Genomic DNA, 11343 nt, shown 5'->3' with positions numbered 1-11343 from the left:
AACACTTCTGACGGTTTGTTACAGTTGCATCCAGTGTAGACGATCCTCTGTGAGGTACACGCAGCTCGGGTCTCTCTTTTGTTACAATGTATCTGATCAGGTTAATGTATCGCTCTGGACTCCAGGCAGACGCTTCCACTGATGCTTTGGAACAAAACCTCAGCTGGGTGATCATGGCGGGCTCCTGGATGTATACTAGGAGGTGCCTCTTTTCGTGACAGCAAGCAGAGATTAAAAAATGTACGAGAAATTGCAACACAAGACAAGCATCTCCAGCCTGCAATAAGTGTCCTTCATGGCGATTGTATTTGTTTTACATGATTTATAAACCGCTCAGGAATTAATTCACTTTGGAATGTTTCAAATTTTGATATAAAAAAAACTAAAAATGCTGAACTTTGTGTTCAACTCGTCATCTGGTACTTTGACCTCCTCATATTTAAGGGACTGAAGATACGGGGTATGACCTATGGAGGCAGCAGGGACTGTGTAAGGACTGTTGGCGCTGATCCCCGTGGACGTTCATCCTGCTGTGAGGTTATGGTCCACGGCACAGATCTGGACTTTACATCAGTAATTCTCCACAGTTAGCGCACTTTTATATCAACCGCACTGGAAATACGGAGCCACGGCGAGAACGAGAAGATGATTGTCGCACGTTGTCCATATTCGGGTTATATGGCGGCCACGCTGCTTCGTCTTCTGCAGATTACATGTCACATTACATTCTTCTCTAATCGAACCTTCAGCTTTTTTGTGTGATGTTATGAGGACTTCATAATGAAGAATTAATAATGACATTAAATATAACACTGAACTCTGCAGGTGTGAACATAGCCCTATATATGACGGTAAAAGTGTGTGAATCCATTGTCACCAAGGGCGGTCAACACACACCACTAGACAATACAACTGATCTACCAGCAGTATTATAGTAGTTATATTCTTGTACATAGAGGCAGTATTATAGTAGTTATATTCCTGTACATAGGAGCAGTATTATAGTAGTTATATTCTTGTACATAGGAGCAGTATTATAGTAGTTATATTCTTGTACATAGGAGGCAGTATTATAGTAGTTATATTCTTGTACATAGGAGGCAGTATTATAGCAGTTATATTCTTGTACATAGGAGGCAGTATTATAGTAGTTATATTCTTGTACATAGAAGCAGTATTATAGTAGATATATTCCTGTACATAGGAGCAGTATTATAGTAGTTATATTCTTGTACATAGGAGAAGTATTATAGTAGTTATATTCTTGTACATAGGAGAAGTATTATAGTAGTTATATTCTTGTACATAGGAGGAAGTATTATAGTAGTTATATTCTTGTACATAGGAGGAAGTATTATAGTAGTTATATCCCTGTACATAGGAGCAGTATTATAGTAGTTATATTCTTGTACATAGGAGGCAGTATTATAGTAGTTATATTCTTGTACATAGGAGGCAGTATTATAGTAGTTATATTCTTGTACATTGGGGGAGTATTATAGTAGTTATATTCCTGTACATAGGAGCAGTATTATAGTAGTTATATTCTTGTACATAGAAGGCAGTATTATAGTAGTTATATTCTTGTACATAGGAGCAGTATTATAGTATTTATATTCTTGTACATAGGAGCAGTATTATAGCAGTTATATTCCTGTACATAGGAGCAGTATTATAGTAGTTATATTCTTGTACATAGGATCAGTATTATAGTAGTTATATCCTTGTACATAGGAGGCGGTATTATAGTAGTTATATTCTTGTACATAGGAGGCGGTATTATAGTAGTTATATTCTTATACATAGAAGCAGTATTATAGTAGTTATATTCTTGTACATAGGAGGCAGTATTATAGTAGTTATATTCTTGGACATAGGAGCAGTATTATAGTAGTTATATCCTTGTACATAGGAGGCGGTATTATAGTAGTTATATTCTTGTACATAGGAGGCGGTATTATAGTAGTTATATTCTTATACATAGAAGCAGTATTATAGTAGTTATATTCTTGTACATAGGAGCAGTATTATAGTAGTTATATTCTTGTACATAGGAGCAGTATTATAGTAGTTATATTCTTGTACATAGGAGCAGTATTATAGTAGTTATATTCTTGTACATAGGAGGCAGTATTATAGTAGTCATATTCTTGCACATAGGAGGCAGTATTATAGTAGTTATAATCTTGTACATAGGAGCAGTATTATAGTAGTTATATTCTTGTACATAGGAGCAGTATTATAGCAGTTATATTCCTGTACATAGGAGCAGTATTATAGTAGTTATATTCTTGTACATAGGAGCAGTATTATAGTAGTTATATTCTTGTACATAGGAGGCAGTATTATAGTAGTCATATTCTTGCACATAGGAGGCAGTATTATAGTAGTTATAATCTTGTACATAGGAGCAGTATTATAGTAGTTATATTCTTGTACATAGGAGCAGTATTATAGTAGTTATAATCTTGTACATAGGAGCAGTATTATAGTAGTTATATTCTTGTACATAGGTGCAGTATTATAGTAGTTATAATCTTGTACATAGGAGCAGTATTATAGTAGTTATATTCTTGTACATAGGAGCAGTATTATAGTAGTTATATTCTTGTACATAGGAGCAGTATTATAGTAGTTATATTCTTGTACATAGGAGGCAGTATTATAGTAGTTATATACTTATACATAGGAGGCAGTATTATAGTAGTTATATTCCTGTACATAGGAGGCAGTATTATAGTAGTTATATTCTTGTACATAGGAGGCAGTATTATAGTAGTCATATTCTTGCACATAGGAGGCAGTATTATAGTAGTTATATTCTTGTACATAGGAGGCAGTATTATAGTAGTTATAATCTTGTTCATAGGAGCAGTATTATAGTAGTTATATTCTTGTACATAGGAGCAGTATTATAGTAGTTATATTCTTGTACATAGGAGGCAGTATTATAGTAGTTATATACTTATACATAGGAGGCAGTATTATTGTAGTTATATTCTTGTACATAGGAGCAGTATTATAGTAGTTATATTCCTGTACATAGGAGGCAGTATTATAGTAGTTATATTCTTGTACATAGGAGGCAGTATTATAGTAGTCATATTCTTGCACATAGGAGGCAGTATTATAGTAGTTATATTCTTGTACATAGGAGGCAGTATTATAGTAGTTATAATCTTGTACATAGGAGCAGTATTATAGTAGTTATATTCTTGTACATAGGAGCAGTATTATATTAGTTATATTCTTGTACATAGGAGGCAGTATTATAGTAGTTATATTCTTGTACATAGGAGCAGTATTATAGTAGTTATATTACTGTACATAGGAGGCAGTATTATAGTAGTCATATTCTTGCACATAGGAGGCAGTATTATAGTAGTTATAATCTTGTACATAGGAGCAGTATTATAGTAGTTATATTCTTGTACATAGGAGCAGTATTATAGTAGTTATATTCTTGTACATAGGAGGCAGTATTATAGTAGTTATATTCTTGTACATAGGAGGCAGTATTATAGTAGTTATATTCTTGTACATAGGAGCAGTATTATAGTAGTTATATTCTTGTACATAGAAGCAGTATTATAGTAGTTATATTCTTGTACATAGGAGCAGTATTATAGTAGTTATATTCTTGTACATAGGAGCAGTATTATAGTAGTTATATTCTTGTACATAGGAGCAGTATTATAGTAGTTATATTCTTGTACATAGGAGGCAGTATTTTAGTAGTTATATTCTTGTACATAGGAGGCAGTATTATAGTAGTTATATTCTTGTACATAGGAGCAGTATTATAGTAGTTATATTCTTGTACATAGGAGCAGTATTTTAGTAGTTATATTCTTGTACATAGGAGCAGTATTATAGTAGTTATATTCTTGTACATAGGAGGCAGTATTATAGTAGTTATATTCTTGTACATAGGAGCAGTATTATAGTAGTTATATTCTTGTACATAGGAGGCAGTATTATAGTAGTTATATTACTGTACATAGGAGCAGTATTATAGTAGTTATATTCTTGTACATATGAGCAGTATTATAGTAGATATATTCTTGTACATAGGAGGCAGTATTATAGTAGTTATATTCTTGTACATAGGAGGCAGTATTATAGTAGTTATATTCCTGTACATAGGAGGCAGTATTATAGTAGTTATATTACTGTACATAGGAGGCAGTATTATAGTAGTCATATTCTTGCACATAGGAGGCAGTATTATAGTAGTTATATCCCTGTACATAGGAGGCAGTATTATAGTAGTTATAATCTTGTACATAGGAGCAGTATTATGGTAGTTATATTCCTGTACATAGGAGACAGTATTATAGTAGTTATATTCTTGTACATAGGAGCAGTATTATAGTAGTTATATTCTTGTACATAGGAGCAGTATTATAGTAGTTATATTCTTGTACATAGGAGCAGTATTATAGTAGTTATATTCTTGTACATAGGAGCAGTATTATAGTAGTTATATTCTTGTACATAGGAGCAGTATTATAGTAGTTATATTCTTATACATAGGAGCAGTATTATAGTAGTTATATTCCTGTACATAGGAGCAGTATTATAGTAGTTATATTCCTGTACATAGGAGCAGTATTATAGTAGTTATATTCCTGTACATAGGAGCAGTATTATAGTAGTTATATTCTTGTACATAGGAGCAGTATTATAGTAGTTATATTCTTGTACATAGGAGGCAGTATTATAGTAGTTATATTCCTGTACATAGGAGGCAGTATTATAGTATTTATATTCTTGTACATTGGACTTAATGAGAAGTTTCTGTTCTATTGGCTCATTAAGTGAGAATGACGACCTCTGGACTTGTGGTTGTTTAATGAGTGGCTTGAGTGTATCCTCCGCCTCCTCCTTCTGCTGCAGGTGAACTGTCTATGTGGAATAAGTAAAGAAAGTGATCCTGTTACCACTGAATGTATGTTTACAGGTGGAGGTAGAGCAGCGATTGCAGTTCTAGTACTCCACCACCAGATGGCAGCATTGTCACATCGTTTCCCTCTCGTTGGCCCCGTTTTGCTTCTGCTGTAGGAGGTGAGAATAGAAGAGAAGCTGGAAATAAATGGAGGTCAGCTGCTCCGAACGTTCAATTCACACACGGTCATTTGTGTTAAAAGAAACATCTCCATTTTCTATCTGCTCTAAACAGATTTCCCACAACAATGTGCGGCTTAAGAAATTCTTTTGATATGTTTTTTTTTTATACATTCTGAAGGGACATCTGTCTTTATGTTTGGTTGAGGTCAAGAAGAGAACATAAGATTCAGAACATTTCGGTTATTATTACTTTTAATTAATGCAGAGCTATTGACTTGTCTATTGAACGCTTCTTCCCTCGTCTTTACCGTCTTTGTTTAGCGTCTCAGGAATTGGGAGACTCTTGAGTGTCACATGGAAATCTTGGCGCAATTCTTGTCACATGGAAGCCTGGCGGACACATTGCTGGCTGTATTATGGCTGCGCTTTAGCTCAGTCTGTTATGCAGTTCTCCAGAGTAATACAAAAAATAAAAAAAATAGCCAGGAGCCATTGTCTCCGAATTTTAAAAATTTAGGAGCCAAATTAAATATTTAATCCCAAAATTTTAAATACATATAATTATCATAAAAAAAGACTTGGAGGAGGAGGCGAGACTCCGGTCACAGTAATGAGCCAGCACCACCAAACATACAGGAGAATACAGCACCACATACCTGTTACATCCAGAGACATCTCCCGTCATGTAGACCTTCTCTTTCCTCTTCTCCTCCGTTTGACCCAGACCGCCATGACAGATTCTTTCAGCTGCATCCCTTTGCCGCAGAGTTTCTTACCCACATTGACATGTTACATTTATACCTTTTCAACACAACCTCCCCAATGTCATCCTGCTGCCACCCCCAATACTGTGCCCACTCTGCCCCCAAATACTATGTTGCTGAAAAAATAGTGATGTAAGTAGAAATAATGGGGGTCATTTATTAAACAGAAATAAGCTTTTAGGGGTATTTCTGGCACAGATTGCAGCGCAATTGTCCGGGGAAGGGGACGAGCCTGCAGACCCGCCTCATTTACCATTTTATATGCCTGTTTTGTAAGACTAGGAGGCCGTCTTAAATTTAGACCAGCGGTGGATCCGCCGAAGATCTGTAGAGGCCGGCGCCTGTTCACAACTGCGGCAGATCCTCCGCCAGGGCTTTATTAAGACCGGTGTCTAAAACGCCGGTCTTAATAAATATGCACCAATATCTCTATAGCGCCTTCAGCAATTATAATGCCCCCAATAATAATGTCCCTGTACAAAAATTCCTGCTATAGTGCCCCAGTATTAAAATGCCCGTAGTGCCTCCAGTAATGCTTCGGTTTGTGTCCGGCTGATTCCTGGCATTTTATGCCGGATCTCCTTGCCGCAGGTGTGAAAGTAGCCTAATGCCCCCTATACTGTCCCCAGTATTAAAAATTCCCCTTGAGTTCCCCTAATAATGCTGCCAGTTATGTCGCCCACAGTGCCCCCCCAACAGCAATGCCCCCCACAGTGCCCCTTCAGTGTAAAGTCCCCCACAGTGCCCCCTCCAATAGTAATGTCCCCCACACTGCCCCCTCCGATAGTAATGTCTCCCACAGTGCCCCTTCAGTGTAAAGTCCCCCACAGTGCCCCCTCCGATAGTAATGTCCCCCACAGTGCCCCCTCCGATAGTAATGTCTCCCACAGTGCCCCCTCCGATAGTAATGTCTCCCACAGTGCCCCCTCCGATAGTAATGTCTCCCACAGTTCCCCCTCCGATAGTAATGTCCCCCACACTGCCCCCTCCGATAGTAATGTCTCCCACAGTGCCCCTTCAGTGTAAAGTCCCCCACAGTGCCCCCTCCGATAGTAATGTCCCCCACAGTGCCCCCTCCGATAGTAATGTCTCCCACAGTGCCCCCTCCGATAGTAATGTCTCCCACAGTGCCCCCTCCGATAGTAATGTCTCCCACAGTTCCCCCTCCGATAGTAATGTCCCCCACACTGCCCCCTCCGATAGTAATGTCCCCCACACTGCCCCCTCCGATAGTAATGTCCCCCACAGTGCCCCCTCCGATAGTAATGTCTCCCACACGGCCCCTCCGATAGTAATGTCTCCCACACGGCCCCTCCGATAGTAATGTCTCCCACACTGCCCCCTCCGATAGTAATGTCTCCCACAGTGCCCCCTCCGATAGTAATGTCTCCCACAGTGCCCCCTCCGATAGTAATGTCCCCCACACTGCCCCCTCCGATAGTAATGTCTCCCACACTGCCCCCTCCGATAGTAATGTCTCCCACAGTGCCCCCTCCGATAGTAATGTCCCCCACACTGCCCCCTCCGATAGTAATGTCCCCCACACTGCCCCCTCCGATAGTAATGTCCCCCACAGTGCCCCCTCCGATAGTAATGTCTCCCACACCGGCCCCTCCGATAGTAATGTCTCCCACACGACCCCTCCGATAGTAATGCCCCCCACAGTGCCCCTTCAGTGTAAAGTCCCCCACAGTGCCCCCTCCGATAGTAATGTCTCCCACAGTGTCCCCCAGTAGCCATATCCCACAGTGCCCCCTCCGACAGGCCGCAGCCTGAGACCCGTGAGGGTGATTGGCGACGGGGCAGGAAACTATTGGCTCCGTTGCCCCGCCGCTATATTCAACTACATGGTGGTGGCGGGTCTAGTCGCAAATAATGACAAGACTAAAAATTCTTATCGCCATTTGCAAATTCTAAGTCGCGTCAGCGTCATTTTGGTTGTATCTGGAGCACTGTTATGGGGGCACTTGTGGCTGTCACTATTATGGGGGGCACATTGCTGGCTGTATTATGGTGGTCCTGTTATGGGGGCACTGGGGCTAGCTATGTTACTGGGACACTTGTGGGTGTCACTATTATGGGGGGCACATTGCTGGCTGGATTATGGTGGTCCTGTTATGGGGGCACTGGGGCTAGCTATGTTACTGGGACACTTGTGGGTGTCACTATTATGGGGGGCACATTGCTGGATGTATTATGGTGGTCCTGTTATGGGGGCACTGGGGCTAGCTATGTTACTGGGACACTTGTGGCTGTCACTATTATGGGGGGTACATTGCTGGATGTATTATGGTGGTCTTGTTATGGGGGCACTGGGGCTAGCTATGTTACTGGGACACTTGTGGGTGTCACTATTATGGGGGGCACATTGCTGGCTGGATTATGGTGGTCCTGTTATGGGGGCACTGGGGCTAGCTATGTTACTGGGACACTTGCGGCTGTCACTATTATGGGGGGCACATTGCTGGCTGGATTATGGTGGTCCTGTTATGGGGGCACTGGGGCTAGCTATGTTACTGGGACACTTGTGGCTGTCACTATTATGGGGGGCACATTGCTGGCTGGATTATGGTGGTCCTGTTATGGGGGCACTGGGGCTAGCTATGTTACTGGGACACTTGTGGGTGTCACTATTATGGGGGGCACATTGCTGGATGTATTATGGTGGTCCTGTTATGGGGGCACTGGGGCTAGCTATGTTACTGGGACACTTGTGGCTGTCACTATTATGGGGGGCACATTGCTGGATGTATTATGGTGGTCCTGTTATGGGGGCACTGGGGCTAGCTATGTTACTGGGACACTTGTGGCTGTCACTATTATGGGGGGCACATTGCTGGCTGGATTATGGTGGTCCTGTTATGGGGGCACTGGGGCTAGCTATGTTACTGGGACCCTTGTGGGTGTCACTATTATGGGGGGCACATTGCTGGCTGGATTATGTTGGTCCTGTTATGGGGGCACTGGGGCTAGCTATGTTACTGGGACACTTGCGGCTGTCACTATTATGGGGGGCACATTGCTGGCTGGATTATGGTGGTCCTGTTATGGGGGCACTGGGGCTAGCTATGTTACTGGGACCCTTGCGGGTGTCACTATTATGGGGGGCACATTGCTGGCTGTATTATGGTGGTCCTGTTATGGGGGCACTGGGGCTAGCTATGTTACTGGGACACTTGCGGCTGTCACTATTATGGGGGGCACATTGCTGGCTGGATTATGGTGGTCCTGTTATGGGGGCACTGGGGCTAGCTATGTTACTGGGACCCTTGTGGCTGTCACTATTATGGGGGGCACATTGCTGGCTGGATTATGGTGGTCCTGTTATGGGGGCACTGGGGCTGCTCCCTAGTCATTACGATTCCATCCTTCAGTTAGTGAATATCCAGACGCTCGTCCCGCTTACCCCCGGGGTGAAGCACTTGACATCGCTCCGTGGTAATTAACCATACATGGTCCGGGGCGCCGGCGGGTTATTTATGATACATTTATTCTGTTGATCTAGAAAAAAGAAAAATCTGTTTGATGTTTGAGAAACAATTCCCACAGAACGCAATTTAATTTCTTTCACTGGGGAGAATTTGATGAATATCTCTCGGCTTCCAGAAGAGGGTTTGATGAATGCGCCCTCCCCCTGCGCAGACGTGCAGTTTATAAGGTGGCGGTTTATGTGTTGTAATCTGCATCTATTTCATGGCGTCAGGTCCCGAGAGGTGAAACATCGATAACCCGGTTATCCCATCACTGACAGAAGATTGCATTCGCTGCAGATCTCGCTCCGAACAATTTCACACTGAAACCCACGTCTGAAATGAGGAAAATCAGCCTTAGGCCTCATTAGCACACGACCGTATGTATTTTGCGGTCTGCAAAAAGCGGATCCGCCAAAAATACGGATGACGTCCGTGTGCATTCCGTATTATGCGGAACGGAACAGCCGGCTCCTTTTTTAGACCTGGCGTGAGCAGTGAAAAGTCACGGATTGCACCGCAATCTGCGCCAGAAATATGCGTAATGTAGGCTTATTGCTGATAGTAAATGACCCCCCCATAGTTCCCAAATTGCACTGCAGATAAAATCCACGCGCTCATGAAGTCCGTACATCACACACCTCAATACCAGTTACTTGTCACAATTTAAACGGTGACATCCCGCCTATTTATCATGAAGAAGAAGGTGTCACAGCTCCGCCCCCCGCGCACAACAGACATAATGGAAACGCAGGGCTATAGCGATAACTGTGGGTCTTCCTTAAAGGGTTATTCCCATCTCAGACATTGGGGGTATATCGCTATGCCCGCACCTACGCTTACAACGGAGCCCGCAACGCACATGCGCGGTCGCCCTCCTTTCATCCCTTTAAGAGCGCCGGAAATAGCCAAGCACTGGCTCTGTCAGCCCATAGAAGTGAATAGGGCAGTAGCCGCACTTCCGTTCATTTCAATGGGACTTCCAAAAATAGCTGGGCATGTCGCTTGGCTATTTTTGATCCTCGCATAGGAATGAATGGAGGATGACTGCGCATGTGCGTGCGCCCTCCAGCACTTTGTGGGCTCCGTTCTAAGTATAGCGGCGGGACCCGCACCTACCAGACCATCGGGGGCATATCCTAGCGATGCGTCCCAATGTCTGAGGTGAGAATAACCCATATATTATATGCACATGCATGACCACAGATACAACACGTATGTACACGAACACTGGTATAAAATACACACAACGGATTATACACACGGACACATACATGTATACATATCTACACTGATACACGGTTACAGACCCTCAACTGTAAGCAAGGCTAGCATTTTCATATTCTGGAATGGTCAAAATCACAGACAGCAAGCAGAGCTGTTGAAAACGGTGAAAAATTGAAACACAGAATTTTAAGGGTACTTTCACAGTTTTCCGGTATTGAGTTCCGTCCTAGGGGCTCAATACCGGGAAAAAACGGATCAGTTTTATCCTATTGCATTCTGAATGGAGAGCGATCCGTTCAGGGTGCATCAGGACGTCTTCAGTTCAGTCATTCTTACGGTATTTGGCCAGAGAAAATTCCGGAGCACTTGCCGGATTGGCGGATCCGGCATTATTTTCCATTAAAATGCATTAATGCCGGATCCAGCACCAAGTGTTCCAGCAAAACGGACTCGGTTTTCCGACCTTTAAAAATGCAAATAAAATAAATACCGGATCTGTTTTTCTGGATGACACCGGAGAGACGGATCCGGTGTTTCAATGCATCCGGATGCGTCTACAAATGCCATCCGTTTGCACATGGATTTCCGGATCTTCACAACGCAAGTGTGAACGTAGCCTAAGTGAGTTGTAGAAGTTTTCATTCGGATGAAGCTTTATTTGCAGGAAATTCCTTTGGGGACTCGGCTCCTCCCGACAGCGGGCTCTGTGAGCAGACATTGTGATCGGGGCTTGTCTTCATCCTACGATAAGCTGCAGTGAATAGAGCGCTCCCCGGCCTCGCTCTATAGATACTTTACCGGCTGCAGTTCTA

Source organism: Bufo bufo, chromosome 11 (assembly GCF_905171765.1).
Source record: "Bufo bufo chromosome 11, aBufBuf1.1, whole genome shotgun sequence".
Taxonomy (NCBI): domain Eukaryota; kingdom Metazoa; phylum Chordata; class Amphibia; order Anura; family Bufonidae; genus Bufo; species Bufo bufo.
This window is presented reverse-complemented; position numbering follows the sequence as displayed.